The sequence below is a fragment of the Apium graveolens genome, chromosome 4 (assembly GCF_009905375.1).
Source record: "Apium graveolens cultivar Ventura chromosome 4, ASM990537v1, whole genome shotgun sequence".
Lineage (NCBI taxonomy): Eukaryota > Viridiplantae > Streptophyta > Magnoliopsida > Apiales > Apiaceae > Apium > Apium graveolens.
In genome coordinates this window covers 235,227,389-235,249,264 of record NC_133650.1, presented here as the reverse complement: position 1 = coordinate 235,249,264, position 21,876 = coordinate 235,227,389, and positions in this window count along the sequence as shown.

Sequence of the window (21,876 nt, the reverse complement as noted above, 5' to 3'; positions counted from 1 at the left end):
GCACCCTTGGAAATAATGTAATTCTTCAATTCCAAATTTAGCATACACATTTTTGTAGCACTTTTGAATTTCTGCTTTATTTCAGTTAATATATTTGTCAAGTGTTTTGTTATCATCAAGCTAAACCCAAATTTATGCCTACAGTTCTAGTAGACATAAATAGGGGGAGATTGTTAGGAATATGTGTATTAGTTTGATGATAAGTTAAACAAAACACTTAACTAGAAATCTAGTGTTTGTAGCCTCAACGGATAAGACCATCTTGGCTATCCGTTGAAGGAGTAGCTTTACTTAGCAATAAGTTCAGTATTGTAGCACATTTCATTCTCTGGATTCAAGTTGTAATTCTTAGATGTTGTAGGAAAGTATCAGTCATGTTGACTACTAGTGGATATGCAAATAGGAGAACTAATTGTAAATATTTCATGCCTTGTAATTTTGTATAAGTGAAGAAGTGTCAACTGATATTTAAGACCTTCAACGGATAAGAAACAAAGCTTCAACGGATGTCTCTAATGCTTCAACGGATAATATCCATCAACGGATAAGTGCTTCAACGGATAAAGACTTCAACTGATAATGCATCAACGGATAAAGCTTCAACGGATAAAGCCTCAACGGATAAGGCATCAACGGATGAAAGCTTCAACGGATGCTTAGTTCATTAGCAGTTGATAGTGACAATTCATAAGCTGACAGAGGCACATGGGTTGACAGAGACAAACTGGAATGTGGAAGCCTCTAGGAGGAATCAAGAAAATGCAGCATTTCCATTCTGATGCAAACAAGGAAGTATTCAAAGATCAACAACCAAGCCTAAATTGCATTTGATAGAGAAATGAAGAAGAAACATGTGAAGAACCTTTTTAATTGTATTTTACAGTTTTGTCTTCACTTGTAAACTTGGTGTTATATAAACCAAGTAGCAGCTAGTAATTAGATGTGAATTTTCCCGAGATGTTTAGAAATATCCAGAGAGAAAATCACCTAGTTTGTACTAGGAAGCAGCTGTGATTTAATTCTTTGAATCACAGATTTTCTGAAATAACACATCTCTGGTGGAACAACAAATCCACCAGAAAAGTTTTTAAGATCTTTGTGTTCTTTACATTTGTGTTTGAATATATATCTGTCTGCATTGACTTCAAGCAATTCACTCACACACTTGTTCTCAAAAACACTTAGCCTTAGAAACTGCTCAAAACTTGAAAAAGTTTTGAGATTTACATTCAACCCCCCTTCTGTAAATCTCATTGTTAGTCCACTGGGAATAACAAGAATATATTGCTGTAGGAAGCTATTATGCACAGATACTTTGGATGAAGAATCAGTTACTGGATTATGGGTTAGAATTTTCTAATATACCTATTTATTGTGATAATCAAAGTGCTATTGCTATGACAGGTAATCCAGTTCAACACTCAATGATAAAGCACATCAGCATTAGGTACCATTTCATAAGGGAACATGTGATGGAAGGTACAGTGGAATTGCATTTTGTTCCAACAGATCAACAACTAGCAGATTTCTTCACAAAACCACTATATGAAGCTACTTTTACAAGACTGGTAAATGAACTTGGAATGGTTTCGGGTTCTTTCTCTAAATCTGCTTAGTTTTTGTTCTCATGCATCAGACTTTATGATCAGTGTTTAAAGATTGTCTTTATGTAATCTGTACTTAAATTGAAATACATTAAATATTGATTATTATCTGATGTGGATCTATATACTCTGGTAGTGATTTGAATGTTCTGTGACTATTCAATCCAATGAGGATTAATGTGCTAGATGTTGACCTAGTAGTCTTTAACATACTAGGAATCTCATGTTTGAATTAGTTGTTTATGTGGAAATTCACTAACACAAGCAAATTCTGATTTTGAGCTTAGTTAAATTTACTTTGTGTATCTTATTACTAAGTCACAAACTAGATTTTTGCTTCTTATCTGTCAAATTCTGTTGTTAGTAAATCTTAAAGATGAACTAAATGCTGATAAGCCTCACTTATCAAAAGAAAAGAAAAGAAAATTAAAGTCAGGTACTCCTTTGAGATCTAGAGTAAATATGTGGAAGGGAAGACCTAAGTGCATTGCTGGTATTAAGTAATATGCATTAGAAAAGCAAATTAATCTTTCTTGGTGACTTTTCACATTCTCTGAATACTGGAGAAACTGATAATAGCATAAATTCTGATATCAGTTGTGACTCATTTACACAGAGAAGCCACTGTGAAAAATAATTCTAAAAGATGCATAAAATGAGCACAAACAGTTGAGGTGGACTCATGCATAAATTTATCCTATAGTAGACTTCATTATTAATGACATATTTTAAGCACTTTTCTTAGTTATGCCTTATTTCTAAGATGCACTGAAATTTATCAGACTTTAATCTTTATCTGATATTTTGCTAAATGCACACACTCTCACTCCATATGGATAATGAAAATTAATATGGTGATCAAGTTGTTTTATATAAACAGTTAAGTGTCATTTGCATAAATTTTGAGGACAAGTTCTAATGGAAGTTCTGATGATTAAACTCTGAAGGATCAAGTCAATATTTGTATGAAGAAGCACAGATACAAACGTTCACTTTTTGAGTTGATAAGCCATATTCTGATGACTGTTAAAATCTGATAATAGTCAAGTTCTGATATTAAATTCTGATGGAAACTCTGATGCTTACGTGGCATTATTCTTTACTTGACTTATTTATGGTAAATACTGAAACGGTCATATTTAATCCGAATATAATTAGGTGAGATAAAGAAGTCATAATCAATTGGGTTAGTGGTAAACGTTCTTGTCTTGAAAAACTGCATGTGCACAATAACTATTACTTATTTCCCGTGCCCATTAATTCCTGCTTTAACTATTGACTGCTCACATATTGCCTAAATCATTACACATCGGTCTAGGGAGACGCTCAATAAGTTAACTCTACACTTCATCATTAATAAGTCCTCTAGTCCCTTGATATTCCATTGGCTATTTTACCGACATTTCATCTCAGACAAATCATCTATTCTCATACAAAATCATTCTCTCTCTTTTAATTCTCATCATTTTCATTCTTCATAAAAATGGTTCTTGTAAACATGTTTATGAACTATGAAAACTTCAACGTTAAGTTCAGTTGTGGTGACTAGGAACAAGAATGGTACGTCACTGCCATTCCTGATGAGATATGGAACTTGGTTCCACAAGAGGTTCGGAAAAATCTCTTGTTCTTTGAGATGGACTATCAACTCCATCTTGATCTCTTGGAAGAAGAACGGAGAGAGGCTCTTCTTCAGCAAGAATGGATCATCCCTCTTGCAGTGCTATTTGTCAGTATTAGGAGGAACTAATCGATATATTTCCTTCTTAGACCAAGGTTGTTAATGTTCACCATCTTAGACTAGGATTATCTTGCAATCTTTTGCATGTAATCTACAAATTTCATGAAATGTACTCTTTTGATATTTTAATGAAATTTCCTTTGATTGCAAGATTTAGTCTTTGTTTATCTCGCATTATGTGCATGTGAATGTTCTCATTGAATCCTTTTAATCTTTACTTCATCTACTTGAACTGTATTTCTTAATGAATGTTTTGATTATAATTGTGGTTACTAATAATTTTTGATGATTTGACAAACAAATGTTGAATTTGAATCAACATATTCTGACATACACTTGAAAAGATAGAACCAATTGAGAAAGCTCAAGAGAAGCAACAGGCCCAAATCACTGAGGTTCTGCAAAATCAAGCTTCTCAATAGGCTCAATTGAATGATATTAAATCTTCAGTTGAACTTCTTCTCTCACTCCTACGATCAGATGATGCCAAAAAGAGGGAGAAGATGGTTAAGTCCAAATGCTCTAATGATCAATTACTGAAGAAGAAAGATGATGAAGCTGATGACCAGGGAAACCCTAACAAGGGTAGAGGTCAAGTTAAAGGAAAAGAGCAGAGCAACAAGGTTTCTTCAAGCAAACTAATTACTGATGCAAGCAAATCTTCTACTCAAAAGAAGACAAGTTCTGAAGCTGCTCAAACTCAAAATCTGATAGGAAGTACTAAAACTCAAAATCTGATATCAAGTTCTGATGAGCAAAGTCTGATGACAAAGCCTGATGTTCTGATACAAGGTGGAAGTCAAGATTCTCAAAAGTTCATGCAAACTCTGAAGCTCAAGGGAAAGCAGACTACTATCTACTACAAGGATCCCAAGATTCAGACACTTGATGAGGAAATTGCTAGAAGATTACTTCTGAAGCATAATCCAGGAATGGATTTAGAAAATCTCAAGGAGGAAGAAGCTAGATTTAAAGCTAAAAAGAAAAATCTAAAACCAAAAGTTGCAAAGAAACCTCCAAGGCCTAAGGTAAAAGGCATTGTGATCAAGGAGAAGTCAAATACTGAGGCATCAAAGCCCAAAACAAGATCACAATCTAAGATTGATCCCAAAGACAAAGGGAAAGGAAAAGTTGATAAACCAACCAAGCCACTGGAGATGAAAATTCCTCAAATCCTAATAAAGCCCGTGTGTAAAATAGTTCAAGTTACTGATGATATTCTTGCTGATGATGAAGATGTTCAAACTCTGAAAAGAAAGAAGATTTATGAAGAATCAAAGACAACCTCTGACAAGGCTCAAGTTGTTCAGAGTGAAGAAGTGCAATCTATAACAGAAATAGCAAGTTCTGGTAAAATCATCAAGACATCAACTTCTGACAGTACTCAAGTTGATTTAGACAAAATGGAAGTAGCTGATAAAAAGAAACTTCTGTGGAAAAATGTCAAACCATCAGATCCAAAGAAAAGCCAATTATTGTCTACTTTCATGACTATTGGGTTAAATGCTAGAGAACCAAGAGACAGGGATGGACTAGGTTCCGATGAAGCTAAGATTAAAACATGAGTTGAAGTTGCTACTGGAGATCCATTCCTATTGACTGACAGACCGCGTGAAGATGTTACACAGAGACATCTTGATAAGGTTATCTCTGTTCAAGTGGTACTGGATGCTCATGACAAGCACAATGTCAAGGAAAATCTGATTCTATTTCTTGAAGATGGAAGGACATATCAGATGTCAGAATCAGATGTGCTGAATAAATCATTGAAAGAACTTCAATTCTTTCATTACCTTTTAGAGGTAAAGTCTGATATTACCAGGAGATGGTCAAACTTCATATTGAAGACTATCAGAGATAAAGCAAGAATTTCTGGTTCGAGAGTTACAGGATTCATTCCTTATATTGTTGAGGATGATGGAAGTGAAACTCCAATGAAGAAGGATCCTACTAAGCTTGAAGTGTTACTAAATGAGAAATGTTTGTGCTACAATGAAGATTCTTCTCATCCTAGGGTAATAAGACGGAATGATGGTTTAGAAAGAAACCATATCTCTGATTTAAGGACTGCAATCTATCATATTGGAAGTCGGAATGAAGAGATGAAACAAGTCAAGACTACAATGTCTCAAGTCCTGAGGATTAAAGAAGAAAAGCCGATATCAAGCTTTGTCAGGAATCATTATGGATTCAGATTGACTCAGTGAGATTGATAAAAGCTACAAGGACTGTAAGTTGTAGTTAGTTATCTAGTTAAACTCTTATTGCATTTGTACTTAAATGTTTTTAACATCATCAAATCTATTAACTTGTATATTTTGTATAATTTACAAGTTGGGGGAGATTGTTAGATATATTTGAGATGTCATATCTAATATGATTCATGTTTAATTTTCAGATCTTAACAAACAGAACATATCAGGACTTACTGAAATCATGACTTACTAGAAGTCAAAACTTAATATCAGAACTTAAGGTCATTTCAGAACTTAAGTACGGGAAGACTTTCATATAAGAAAGGAAGCTGATTTACAGTAGAAGATCGAGACTTAAATAAAAGAAGATATGCATGGAAAGAGTTTGAAGACTGGAAGACTTGTAGAAGATATCTGATTGATATATTTTAGGAGACATAATTATATTCTATATGAATTAGAAGTTTTTTTGTAACTGTGTACTATATAAACACAGACTTAGGGTTTACACTATATGTGTTATCATTATTGAGAAGATTATACATTGTAACCTAGCAGCTCTTAGTGATATTTGTTCATCACTGAGAGAGAACAACAGTTCTTATTGTAACAGAGTTTATTCAATATACTTGATCTTTGTTACATACTTGTGTTAAATCGATTTGATTGTGAAAACACTGTATTCAACCCCCTTCTACAATGTTGTGTGACGTAACAATAAAAAATATCATAAATTAGATTTTATATTATACATACAGATATATCATTTTTTGATACTCCCTATGTCCTACTAGGTTATTAACATTTGAAATGAGCTGATCGACATGCATTTTAAGGCTCTTATCTAGTATAGCTCCATAACTTATTTTAAAGTTTTCTTTTTATGAATAAAAATTTAATGTTCAAACTTTTATTCGAAAAAAGGAAATTTTAGAAATAAGTTATTGAACTATAGTAAATAAGAGCCTTAAAATACGTGCCGAACTTTCTACTTCAAACATTAAGAACCTAGTGGGACGGAGGGAGTATATGTCAATAATTTATAAAATTATTCATGCTTCTTAGATTTAATTTTAGTGAATTCTTTTAAATATTAACTTATTTAAAATTCACCAAAATTTTATTTATAAAAATACAATGAATGTCATTAAATTAATAATATCATACATTTGATGAGATAAAATTATGCTTCTTTTAATTTATTCAAAATTTAACATATAAGAAATGAAATTGTGATTAATTTTTTTATTAAATTATTCTTAAATAAATCGTGATATTTATGTGCTTAAATATATATTAAATTAGATACAAGCACTCAAATATTTGGGTTATGAGAAATAAAAAATGATAAATAAATTCATAAGTCCTAAAAATATGGAAATTAATTAACAAGTGAATTCAATTGAAATAACTTGCAGCTATTGACTTCTTATTAAATTATTTAGAATAATTTAACATCCCAAGTTCACCAACCAACTTAAAAAAAGTGGATTCATCAAGCGGTTTAGTGAAGATGCCTGCAATTTGTTCTTTTGTGGGTATAAAGTGTAATTCCACAGTACCATTTGTGGCATGCTCTCTAATAAAATGATACATGATATCAATGTGCTTAGTTCTCAAATGTTGAACCGGGTTATTAGAGATTGATATAGCACAGGGGTTGTCACGGAATATTGGAATCTTTGACATCAATAATCCATAGTCTCGGAGTTGGTTCATCATCCACATGATCTGAGCACAACAGCTTCCAGCAGCGATATATTCAGCTTCAGCAGTTGAATTAGATACTGAGTACTGATTCAGTAAAGTACTTTTCCGATCAATCTTACAACTTGCAAAATCTAAATCTGTACATCCAATAAGGTCAGAACATGTACCTTAGGGTACCAAATACCCAGATTTGGTGTTCCCTTAAGATACCTAAAAATACTTTTAACAGTTATGAAATGAGATTCTTTAGAGTAACTTGAAATCTAGCACATAAGCATGTTACAAAAATAATATTTGGTCTGCTTGCAGATCGATATAATAATGAGCCAATCATACCTCTATAGCTTGTGATGTCAACCTTCTTACTGGTTTTATCATGATCAAGCTTAGTGGCAGTTGGCATTGGAGTATTTGTCAGAGTTGAATCTTCTAGATGATACTTCTTCAAAAGATCTCTGATGTACGTAGACTACAAATGACTATTCCATCTTCCTTTTGACTCACTTGTAATCCAAGAAACTAATTCAATTCTCCCATCATCCTCATTTCATTCTTACTCTGCATTAACTTAAAAAATATCGTGCAAAGATCATCATTAGTAGAACCAAATATAATATCATCAACATATACTGGAACTAATATCATATCAGTTTTATACATAATATGAAAGAGAATTTTATCTATAACACCTCTGCTTAAACCATTTCAAGTAAGAATTCTGAAAGAGTCTCATACCATGTCCTTGGTGCTTGCTTGTGTCCATAAAGAGCTTTGAATGGAAAGTACATAAAATCTACCAGATTAGGATCTTCAAAACTTGGAGGTTGTTCCACATACACTTCTTCTTCTAACTCCCCGTTCAGGAATGCACTCTTCACACTTAATCGATAAACTTTAAAGTCTGAATGTGCATTGAATGCCAAAAGTATCCTGATAGCCTCAAGTCTAGCTACTAGAGTAAATGTTTCATCATAATTCATTCCCTCTTTTTGGGAGTAGCCTTTAGATACCAGTTTGTCTTTGTTTCTTATTATATTGCCAGCTTCATCCAATTTGTTTTTGAATACCCACTTACTGTCAATCACTATTTTATCTTTTGGTCGAGGTAACAGCTTCCAAACTTCTTGCCTTTCAAACTGATTGATTTTTTCTTGCATAACAATAACCCAATCTGGATCTTCAAGTGCCTCATTCATTTTCTTGGGCTCCATTTTTGAAACAAACCCTAAGAAGTGATATTCATTATGTTTGGCACATCTAATTCTCACTCATGTGTTAGGATCACCAATGATCAATTTAAAAGGATGATTTCTGTTTTAAGCCCTCTGTTTTGGCAGATAAAATCTTGATATTTCCCCTTGTTCATGTCTTAGTGATTCAGTTCTTTGATTGGTGGTTCTAGTAGGGCTTCCTATCTGATCTATATTACCGCCACTGTCACCACTTGACTCAGGATCATTATTGTTATTTACATTATGAATAATATGTGCAACCTCAGGTTCATCTTTATATAAAGGACCATATGAAAGATTTTCAAATTCCCGAGATTCAGAATCCGTTTCTCTTTGCAGGCTTGCGAGTTTAGTGTCGTCGAACGTTACATTAAGGCTTTGAATCACCTTTGGATCAGCAATCACATAGACCCTGCATGCTTTAAATTCCAGTGAGTAGATAAGAAATATGTTTTCTTCTGTTTTAGCATCAAACTTTCCCAGATGCTCATTTCCTTCCTTAAACATAAAACATTTATCCCCAAACACATGAAAGTATTTCAGTGTTGGTTTTTTGTCAGCCATAATCTCATATGGAGTCTTATCATGATCTTTATTAATCAGGGTACAACTATGAATGTAACAAGCTGTGTTGACTGCTTCAGCCCAAAAGTAGGTAGGAAGTTTTGATTCTTAGCATAGTCCTTGCTGGTTCAACCAAGGTGCAATTTTTTTTCTTTCTACTATGCCATTTTGTTGTAGATATCTTGATGCTGAATACTTTCACAAAATACCTTTCTCAGTACAGAATTCATTAAGAAAAGCATTTTTGAATTCTCAAATTTAGCATCCATCTCAATCTTCTTTATGTGATCGACAATCATATGTGGTGCTTCACCCTTTAATTTTAAGAACAATACCCATATGTATAATTTAAGTAATCATCAACCATCACTAAAGTGTATCTTTTCCTTGATAGTGACAATACATTTACTGGACCAAATAAGTCCATATGGATCAATTGCAGAGGTTCGGTGATACTTGTCGTTTCCTTTCTTATGTGTGATATTTTCTTTGACTTCCTTTTTTCACATGCTTCACAGAATCCTTCTTGACAAAATTTCATATGTGGTAGACCTCTCACCAACTTCCTCTTTACCAGTGAGTTTGTTATCTTAAAATTCAAGTGCGAGATCTTCTTATGCCATAACCTACTTTGATATGATAAGCTTTATTATAGAAACACCTCATCCCCCCATCATAGGTAGAAATCAAGTCAACTACGAACAGATTACCCTTTTTTACACCATATAAAGCAAGCTTCTCATTTTTCTTGTTTGAGATCAAACATTTTCCTTTTATGAAGTCAACATTGTATTTCCTATCACAAAATTGACTGATGCTTAGAATATTGTTTATTCGTCCTTCCACAGGAGATATGTTTTTTATGACGATATTCCTGTTTTCCAAATTTCTTTATCCTGCAGTAAAGCCTTTACCATCATCTTCAAAGGTAACTACAAGGCCATATTTCTCAACCACACCTGGGAGCAGGGACTTTTCTCTTGTCATATGTATAGAACACCCGTTGTCCATAATTCACATGATCTTTTCCTTTAATACATTACCCTGCAAACACAGACTGATTAAGAAAAATTTGGTACCCAAACTTGTGTAGAAAAATGATCAACATCTGATATAACCTCAACAAGCTTAGATTTTACTTTGATTGTTTTCTTCTCAGTGTTAGTCTTGACATTTTCATTGTCATACTTAGAGACATGTGTAACCTGTTGTGCCAGACATGCTTATATAATACCAAGACTAAGTCACATTGATAACCCTGAGATTAAGTTGTTTGATAATCAATTTTGTTTTTTGTATTGTATTACTTGAGTCTATAAAAAGGTTAGAAGATTAGACTGGAGTATTTTTCTGCAAACAGATTCAAGCTAAGGAATAAAATCTGGAAGAAGATCAAGCCATGATCATGCCTAATAGAAAAGTGAAGAAGCTTGGAGTTGACTACAACTATTTTATGAAAAATGTTCTAAGTCAAGATATCGACAAGTCACACATCAAGCAATATCGAGAAGTCATTCGAGAAGTCCAGAATGACTTATCGAGAAGTCCAAAATGGCTTATAGAAAAGTCTCAGAGATATCGACATGTCAAATGAAGATGTGAAGATTAGAGATATCGACTAGTCATTTCTGCATGTAGAGAACTCAGAGATATCGACAAGTCAAATGAAGATGTGAAGAATTGGAGATATCGACAAGTCAAATTCTCATTAGAGATCTTAGAGATATCAACAAGTCAAAATGTATATGGAGATCTTAGAGACCTCGACAAGTCAATTCTACACGTAGAGATCTCAGACATATCGACAAGTCATTTCCCATGCAGAGATCAAGAGACCTCGACAAGTCAATTATACCTATAGAGAACTTAGAGATCTCGATAAATCATTATACTTATCGAGATGTCACTTCTCTATAGAATAAACTAGAGATCTTGATATGCTTCTCAAATACATAATGTAAACAATTCAAGGTTCAATATTATCAGCATCAAACGATCTATCAACTAGATTCAAAAGTCTACAAAGTAGTTGGGAGAATACAAGATCAAGGGTCAAGATTAACTAGACAAAGGATGGTCACAGACCTGCAAGATTCTGCACAAATTTGCTAAGCAAGAAATGGAAATAGGAAAAGTTTGCTTTTGAAAAGAGTTTATTACATTTTAGTGCAAGTCTTGTAAACCCGTGTTGCTAGTGTATAAAGCATGCACTGGTTCTTAGTTTAGGATTAACAAACAGATTCATATTTTCTTGTATTCTCTCAAGGAAGAAGTTGAGTTCTTATATTTTTAAGAACACAGAATTAGTAGCAAGATAAACTTAATTAATATAAATTAAGTGAGTTTTAAAATATTGTGCTTGTTGTTTTATTTCAGTTAAACACAATATCTCTGCAAATCATAAACTGCTTCGTTCATAATTATCCAAACAAGTTTTAAAAAGGCTAAAAATCCATAAAACATATTCACCCCTCTGTGTTGAACTCAATAACTAACAAGTGGTATCAGAGAAAAATCTAAAAGTAAACAGATAAAGATCTTGGAAGTATGAGTGCACAAAAGATAAGAAGTATCAAGATACCAGCCTTGGATAAAATCAACTATACACTTTGGAAAAAGAAGATGATTATGTTCATAAGGATGGCCAACCCTTTGTATATCCAGATTCCCAAGAATGGCCCTTTTACTCCAATGGAAAAGGTTGATGAATCTACTGATGGAGACATGGTCATCCCAGCTCATTATGCTCCTAAAGACCCCTCAAAATACATTGAATCTGAAAAGGAGAAAGTCTCTCTAGATAGTGGCCTGCAATTAATTCTGATATAGTCACTTGACAATGTCATGTACAATAATATTGTCTACTGTGACACAGCCAAATAGATCTGGGAGAAGATTGAGATTTTGTGTGAGGGTACAGAGGAAGTAAGATCTAATAAAAGGAGAATACTGGTGTCTCAGTATGAGGGTTTCATGGCAAAGCCCAAAGAAGGAATTACTGAAGTTTTTAAAAGGTTTAACAAACTGATAAATGACTTGCAACTTCATGATAAATATTATGAAGCTGAGGAGGTTAACCTAAATTTCTTGCTAGATCTTCCTGACCATCTTGAACAGAAAATATCATCTATTAGAGAAGTAAGAGATTTGAGCAGAATGACACTGGAAGTGTTGTATGGGATCTTGAAAACTTATGAACTTGAAATGTTGCAAATAAAGTCATATAAAGTCATTACTTGGCAAATAAAGTCATATAATGTTGCAAATAAAGTCATATAAAGTCATATAAGGAAAACCAAGGACATGTGGTTGATGGTTCCAGTGCCTTACTTGGCAATGGCAGTGAAGTAAGTGAAGATGAACAAGATGCTCAAGCTCCAGTCAATCATGATGTGGAGCAAAAGAACAAAGGACCTCGGAAATAAGTTGTTTTGGAGCTAGAGGAAGATGAATATTACACCCTTCATGATCTAGATGAGATAGACCAATCTATGGCTCACTTAGCTAGAAAATTTTCTAACATAAGGGTCAAAAAGCCAAGGTTTTTCAAGAACAATGGACAGTCTTCCAACAGCAATAACTAGAAACTAAAAGCTCAGTATAACTCTGCTAGCAAAGGTGGCTACAAAACTGGATATGTTGGCAGATCAAAGATAAGGTGCTTCAACTGTGATGAGTTTGGTCACTTTGCTACTGAGTGCAGGAAGCCAAAGAAAGTGGAGAAGGATAAAGCCTATTTGGAATTGGAGGCAAAGTATGAAGCTCTCTTGAAGAAACAGCAAGGAAAGGCTTACATAGATGAAGGTAAGAGTTGGGATGATACTGATGATGAAGATGAGAATGAAGAGTTTGGAAATTATGTACTTATGGCTCTTGAGCAAGAAGAATCATCTTCATCAAAATCAGAGGTAACAACTCTAACTACCATTAATTTAAATACAAGACAATATAAAGAAACTATTGAAAAGATAAGTGTAGAGATGTTTCATATCCATACAAGCATCAAGCATTGTGGCAACTACTGAGGGAGTGGGTAGGTTGTTAAAGATAAATGATAAGCTTGAGATTGAGAAGCAAGATTTGGAACTGCAGCTTGTTGAGCTTAAAACAGTCTAGTAAGAATATGAATATTTGAAAGAAAAGCTAAAGTGTGCAAGTGAAATAGAAGCTGTGTTGAGGGAAAAGTTGGAGAAGAATGAGGTGAAAATGAAAGCTTTCAGAAATGCATCTCAGTTGGTTGGACAGTACCATGAGAAAAACAAACCATGTGCTAACATAGCTATTGGTCTGGATTATGAAGCCTTGAACAACAATAAGAAAACTAAAGGTGACAAAGGTAAAGTAATTGCAAATCTAGATGTCCCAGTTATGTTGAAAAAAGTTGATGCACCTTTATTCAAGGCATGTGAAGTCAATTTCAGTGAAGAATAATTGGTTATCAAGCAAGAACTTACAGACGAATATACTGAAAAGAAAAATGAAGAAATTACTCCTACTGCTGAAATTAAAAAAAAGCCCATGGTCAACCAAGTTTCTAAGACACCAATAAAAGAAATCAAGACTGAGAATGCAAGAAAGAAAAAGAAGAATAGGAATTGGAAAATTATAGTAAACAAGAGAAATAACTTTGCATTTGTTGTAGATGGCCCCAGAAAGCAATGTCAAAAATGTGGTTGAACAAGTCATCTAACTCACCTTTGTAAGAATGCTGTTTGTGAGCCAAAAATGGGAGCATGCAAATATAATGAAGCAAAGGCTGAAGATTCTTATTCCTTCTGTGATACATTCGATGGCATTACTTGCAATATGAAAGTAATGATATGCTGTCATAGACCGAGAGTAAATCTCAAAGATGTTAAATTTGAGTTTACAGTTAAGAAGGAAACTGCAAATCAAACTTTGAACACCGTTCTTTCTGAATCATCTTCTACTTCTGTAAATTTTGTTAACAAGAAGAAAGTACCCAACACTTCTTGGGTAGCTAAACACACTTAATCCTCATTGTATGTAGGGCAAAGTGAAGAAGGTCATATGGATCATAGACAGTGGATGCTTCAGGCATATGACAGGTGATAAGACCCTGCTATCACAATTTGAGGAGATGGTTGGCTCATTGGTGACTTTTGAAGAAAACATCAAAGCATTCACAATGGGATATCGCAAGTTAGATTCTGGAAATATTGTCATTGAAGATATAACACTCGTAGCTGGTCTTGAGGTGAATCTTCTAAGTGTCAGTCAATTCACATAGAGAGGATTCAGGGTTTCATTTGACAAAGGAAAATGCTCAATTATCAGCAAAAAGACTAGTGAAATTGCTTTGAAAGCGGCAATAAAAGGAAGCTTGTTTGTTGCAAATTTATACTCAGTAAATAAGGATGGAAAATGTTACTTCAACACCAAGGCATCTATTGAGCAAAGCAAGATGTGGCACAAGAAGCCCTCTCACCTGAATTACAAAATAATTAATACCTTGGTTAAAAAGGAGTTAGTGAAAGATATGCCAAATCTGGAGTTTGCTCAAGATGAAATTTGTGAGGCTTGTCAAAAAGGCAAAATGATGAGGTCTAGTCACAAAAGCAAAATTGTGAATTCCATAAGTGAACATCTGCAACTTATTCACATGGACCTATTTGGACCAGTTAATGTCTTATCAATTTCAAGAAAGAAATATGCACTTATGATGGTGGATGACTACTCAAGGTACACATGGGTAGATTTTATGCATTCTAAGGATGAAACTCCACACATCATTATTGAACACATCAAGAAAATTGAAAAGCAGGTTGAAGATCAGAATTGTGTGAAAAGATTGAGGAGTGACAATGGCACATAATTCAGAAATGCAATCTTAACTGAATTCTGCAAAAATAAGGGTATTGTTTAGGAGTTCTCAGCAGTAAGGACACCTCAGCAAAATGGGGTAGTTAAAAGGAAGAATAGAACTATAGTTGAGGCTTCTAGAACAATGCTGCAAGATGCCAATTTGCCAACAATTTTTTGGGAAGAAGCTGTCAATATTGCATGCTACACTCTAAAAACATATCTCATCAACAAAAATCTTGGCAAATCACCCTACTCAATCTTATCAAAAAGAAAGCCTACTGTGAAGCATCTGCATGTGTTTAGAAGCTAGTGTTATGTTCTAAAAGACAACTTTGAATATGTGTGCAAATTTGATTATAAAGTTTTTGAAGCAATTTTTCTGGGATATTCGATGGTAAGAATTGCCTACAGAGTTTATGTGCTTGAACAAAAGAAAATTATGGAACATATAGATGTGACTTTTGATGATGACAAGTGTCCAGGCTTAGAATGCCTTGATAAGAATGAAGCTGAAGCCCTTAAGTTTGAAATCTCAACATTGATAGTGATTCTGAGGATAAAGCTGAAATCAACACAAGCAACATAATGAATGAAGAATCAACTGAGAAAGTGAATCATGAGAATGGGAGCTCATCTCAAACACCTGAATTTGATAGCACAAACTCAGATGGAGAAAGAGGAGAAGGTTACGCAAGTCATGCCAATGGTGAAGAAAATGCAGAAAATTTAAGTAAAAAAACTCACACCGGAAAATGGGATAGGAGACACACAAGAGAAGTAATTATTAGTTCCAAATACTGGAGTGAGGACTAGAAGTGCAAGTGTTAATGAATGTCTACATGCATGCTTTCTTTCACAAATTGAGCCTAAAAAAACTGAGGAGGCTCTACTTGATCCTGACTGGATATCTGTTATGCAAAAAGAGCTAAATCAATTTGAAAGGAACAAAGTTTGGAAGTTGGTTCCTACACCAAAGAACAGAAGCATTATTGGAACAAAGTGGGTATTCAGGAACAAAATGGATGAAAATGGAATTATAATAAGAAAAAAAAAAGCAAGGTTGGTTGAAAAAGGCTACTCACAGGAAGAAGGAATTGATTATGATGAAAATTTTGCTCCAGTTGCAAGACTTGAAGCAATAAGGATCTTTCTTGTATTTGCTGCACACTCAAACTTTAAAGTGTATCAAATGGATGTAAAGGAGTGTATTCCTAAATGGTGAGTTGAAAGAAGAGGTTTATGCACAACAGTCACCTGGCTTTGAAGATCCAGAATTTCCAGATTTTGTCTAGCAACTTCTTAAAGCTCTCTATGGATTAAAGCAAGCACCTAGAGTTTGGTATGACATTGTTAGAATTTTTGCTTAAACATGGATTTACTAGAGGAACAAATGACAAGAATCTATTCTACAAGCAGCATGGTGGTGATATGATCCTAGTTAAAATCTATGTAAATGATATCATTTTTGGATCTACTAAGGAAAAATTATGTCAAATATTCTCAAAACTCATGCAGAGTGAATATAAAATGAGCATGATGGTAGAATTAAGTTACTTTCTTGGATTTTAAGTCAGTCAAAGAAGTGATAGAATCTTCATCAGCCAAACCATGTATGTTAAAGATTTATTAAAGAAATTTGGAATGGTTGATTGTTCTGCATCAACACATATGTCTATAGCTACAAAGTTGGATGAACATAAGAAAGGAAAAAGTGTAGACATCTCAGGTTATAGAGGAACTATTGGATCTTTGTTGTATTTGACTGCTAGTAGACTGGACATTATGTTTGCAACTTATCTGTGTGCAAGATTTCAATCCAATCCAAAGGAATCACATTTGATAGATGTAAAGAGAATTTTCAGATACCTGAAGGGAACACCAAACTTGGGATTGTGGTATCCTAAGGGAACTGGATTTGAAGCTGTTGGATACACAGTTGCAGATTTTGCTAGATGCGGGGTTGATAAAAAGAGCACTAGTGGAAGCTGTCAATTTCTTGGACAAAGACTTGTATCCCGGTATAGTAAGAAATTACGATATGTGTCAACTTTCACAGTTGAGGCTGAATACATAGCTGCTGGAATTTGTTGTGCTAAAGTGTTTTGGATTAGAAATCAGCTAATGGACTGTGGCCTAGTGTTACACAAAATTCCAATTATGTGTGACAATACTAGTGCTATATCTATTGTTGCTAATCCAGTTAATCATTCTAGAACAAAGCACATTGATGTAAGGTACCATTTTATTAGAGAACATGCTGCAAATGGTACTATTGAGCTTATTTTTATTCCAACAGCAAAACAATTAGCTGACATTTTCACTAAACCTTTGGATGAAGCAACTTTCACTAGACTTGTTGGTGAAATTGGAATGTTAAATTCTTCATCCTAAAGGCAAGAACTCAGCTAATATGTTGTAGTAGATTAATTTCTAGTAAATCAAAGTTAATTTGATTTAATTGGAAATTAACTGGAATATGAGTTATAAATATTTCAGAGTTCTCTGTATATTTATTTTTCCAAATTCAAAATTTAGCTTGGAATTTTTCAAATACTAAGAAAACTGTCTAACTGTTATTTATATTTTTAATATGTGAAATTAGCCTAAGACAGAATCAAAAAGAATAAAAGAATATAGAGAACTGAGTTCTCGATAAGTCTAACTAACTTCTCGACAAATCATTTTGATACTTCTCGATAGAGTTCTCGATAAGTCATTTTCTTGACTTCTCGAAGGACTTCTCGACAAGCCTCATTATGACTTCTCGATAATCCATTGTAGAGATCTCGATATATGTTAATTCATAGAGTTCTCGACAAGTATACATTTTAGACTTCTCGATAACTTAGAACTGGAATAATTTAATTTAATAAATTATTTTAGTAAACTACTTTTGATATAAAATCATTCTAATTTTATTTTGATTTATTCAAATAAAAATTGGAAATATTCAAGTCCATTAAGGACAAACTGGGTATTTATTTGACATCTTGATAGGTCACTGTCTAGTTCTCGATAAGAGTCAGGAAAGTGACATATCAATATGTATCTATTCTCACATGTGACTTCCCGATAAGAAAATCTCAAACATTTATTCCTGCTTCTCGACAAGTCACTTACCTTTTCCTAAAAATACCTAGACATCTCGACATAACCCCTTTTTACGCTTTCGAGATCTCAAGTGACCTGGCTTTTACAAATCTTAATCGTTCTCTCTCATTTCGAACTCTTTCTTCTTCAAATCTCTTACCCACTCAAATTCAAACACTTGAAATGGCATCAAACACTATTAGAGCTGTTATCCCTAAGGATGGAACCAACTACCTGGATTTCATAGATGCCAACCAAGCTCCTAACAGTTTTAAGAGCTTTGTCAAGTTTTTATCTGAGACATACTTTGCAGTGCTCTAGCTGCAAATCCTATTCTGTACCTGGATGTTCTCAATGATTTCTGGAAATCAGCTGTGGTTAGGACAATTGTGCATGAGAACCAAGTTATGTCCATGGTACTTAACTGCTCAATCAAAGGCCAACAAGTTGAATTTAATGAGGATGATTTCAACAAGGCTCTGGGAGTTCCTACTGATAACTTGGTGGAGGTACCTACTCAACAGGAACTAGCTAAATTTATGGACTTCATCAATTATAGTGAAAGGATCAACCATGCTGACTTGAACAAGAAACCATTTGAGGATGTTTGATTCTATAGTGAGAGATTTCATCTGCAGGAAGACATGATATGACAATATCTCAAGTATGGTTCAGAAGCTGATGTCCTTTATGGCTCACAACAGACACATTAATGTGGGGCTCTTGATTCTGGAGGAACTCATCACAAGGCTCACAATGCCTTTGGCCACAAGAGGTAAGGAAATTTTCTTTCCTAGATTTATAATGTCTACTTTAAATTATAAAGTCCAACACATTCATTTACTTAATGGTATTAATAGAACAAAGATAGACAATTGTAAACAGGTGTTCAAAAGACTATTTGGCTCACTTATTACAAAGAATAAGGTACATGTAAGTCTGAGAATCACTAACTTCATGTTAGAAAGATTCAGGACTTACCTTTACCCTATACCTGACATGAGGTCAAATGTAACATCTAGTACAAGTATGGCTCATGTGCCCGTGGAAGTACAAATACAGGAACACCAACAGGGGCCTTCCACAACTGAGACCCTTCCTTATTTATCATTAGAGGCTAAGAAACCAACCACTTCATCCTCTCAAAAGGGTGAGGTGTGTAAAAAGAAGAGAAAGAATGCATCCTTGACAGTAATTGCGGAGAGTGGTGAGGAACAAATAGAACCTGAGTCTCACCTAGTCAGAAAACCAAAGAAGACCAAGAAAACTGAGTTGACCACTCAATTGGCCAGCTCTGCATCTTCCCAAAAGGATGTAGTTGTAAAAGAGGGATCAAAACAGATTCTGGAGGCATCCTCTCAATAGCATGTCTCTATTGAACAAAGAAATCTCCCTAGTACATCTTGTAAAGAGTGCACCATAACTTGAGCACACTCAAGTTTATGAAAAAAGAAATAAGGATGGCACACACAATGAGAGCATAGCATTTGAAGCCCTCTCATCTATTCATGGGGAGCTTCTAACACTCAATTCCCAAATCACTAATCTTATCTCCCAAATTTGTTCTACATATAATGAAACACTTGAATCCACTTCTCAAGTGTTGTCAAAATCAAGTGACAAAGTTCAAGAAACTCTGTTCACCACCCAGGAACCACACTCAGTTGGGGAAAGGCTACATTCTGGGGTAGACCTTGATGACACAAACAAAAACACAGGGGTTTCATCAGTTTTTACCGAAGACCTTGTGGTAGTACCAAATGCACCTTCATGTAGAAATCAATCTTCATAGATTGAAAGGTTTGAGGGTAGTACTTCTGAGGGGGAGCTATCTAAATCCTCTCCAATTCAATTGGAGGTTCCTTATGTAGGTACAACTCCGCTAAAAACCTAGCTGAAATTGCTTTGTCAATTAAAGCTTGGAGTCCAATTGTCAGTGATCCTTCTATTGGGGAGGCAAGTCAAGCACATTCAAGTGTTAGTTTTTTGCAAGAAGAAAAAGGGTTTGAGGTCATGGTACATGACGGTAACCTGGTCAAATACCCTCCAATTCAAATAGAGGTTCCCATTACTGGTGAATAACACACTGTCACAACCACAGTTTCTATTATGAGTTCAACTGTGATTCCAATCATGGGGTTACCTACCTCTTCACAACCCTCCACCTCAAACCAAATAGAGATCCCATCTACCTTGAACCCCACTCAACAACCTTCATAATGGCTGCAGGATGCTCAAACTCAGCCAATTACAATGAATGATCTCCTTGTGGACCAACTATCTGTCCTTCCAAACATTACCCAATAGCTACTCACAACTGACATGTCCAATCAGGATTATTAGACTATCTTGATGTCCTATAAAGAAGATGTTGAAAAACAGCCGCAGAAGATTATTAATGAAGCTGAACAAGATTGGAATGTGGATGCTTAGTTATCTAAGGATTTTAGCTTGGAAATGTATGAGGTCTTGGCTAGATTTAGAGAAGAATATGTCATCATCCTAGGAAGCAATGCCAAGACTCTCAATCCAAAGGAAGTTTATGATGCTATTATAGAAGTCTACAAGGCACAGCTCAAGGCTTTTCACCTTATTAGTAAAGAACTACAACAGACACTGAATAGTCATCAAGACAGGATCAGAAGATTGGTGAAAGATAAACTAGATAACCTTATGCCAAATCCGGTAGAAATCAAAAATAAGTTCAACAAGTTTGCTGAGAAAATGGATAGATTTGATGTCACTAATATGGAGCAAAGCATCAAGAACTTAAAGTAATCATTTCTAGATCTTCATGAAGTTGTCCAAAATCAAATCATAAACAACAATGATACAAGAGTCAAGTTGGACCAAATCCACCAAGCCAGATATGAACCATCCGTATTTTTGACGGAGGGAATCAAGGGATCTATTCAAGACACCTTTGGTACTCCATTCTCTTCAAGCTCACAACAACCAATATCCACCTCAACAAATCTCCAAATCCAGTCCCTCCAACAACAAGTCTCCAATCTGCAAGCCTCCAATGATTCACTTACAGCACATGTCATTACTCTCATTACCTTAGTACAGAGTCAGCAAAATGACATAAGGTCCCTAGTAGACTCCCACAAATATCTCCAAATGCAGAATTCTGTCTCTTTGGGAGCCATTATGGGAGCCTTGAAGATTCCACTACCTGCCTTACCTAAAGCTGTTAGACCAGAAATTCTAACTCCTCTACTTCTGCCTGTTACCAAGACCAAGGGGGAGATAGAAGCTAGAATTCGACAATTCAAAGAAGTTGGACTACAATCAAAGGAAGCTGGAAAATCTACATCCCACTCTGGCCAAAGCTCTACTCAAATCAAACTCTCTCAAGATGTTAGTAAAGACAGATTCTATAAAGCTGCAGAAGGACCCTGTCAAGACAAGGACTTCAATGAGCTACTAGCAGTGCTAAGAGTCTCTCTTCACAACAACTACATCACTTACAAGAGAGCTCTGGTCAACAACATCAATTTTTTGAGAGTGGTAATTGTAAAGGTTGGGAACTTTTTGGAGAAAAGGATAGTGGCCAATGTCAATGACTATGGTTTGGGCAGGCGTCTCTCACAAATATTCAATCTACGAGAGCATCTGAGCTGGGTGTAATAATTGATGGATTTAATCCAGTCATTCTATAGGACACCTAATTGCTTTATGAACTCAAGAAAGCTCAGGTAGCTTCTTTTCCTGAAGCCTATATCCTTCCAAGCAAGGGGTGGCCTATATTTGTCCTCAAACCAGGAAGTGCAAGTATTTCACAATCCCCAAAAACTGTGTGAGGGTAATCTAAGATTAATCATGACATTGGAAACTGATCTCAAGACTAAGAAGAAGAAGAAGATAGTTGAAAATGAGGAAATGATAAGGATGTTGGGAAAATTCTTGCA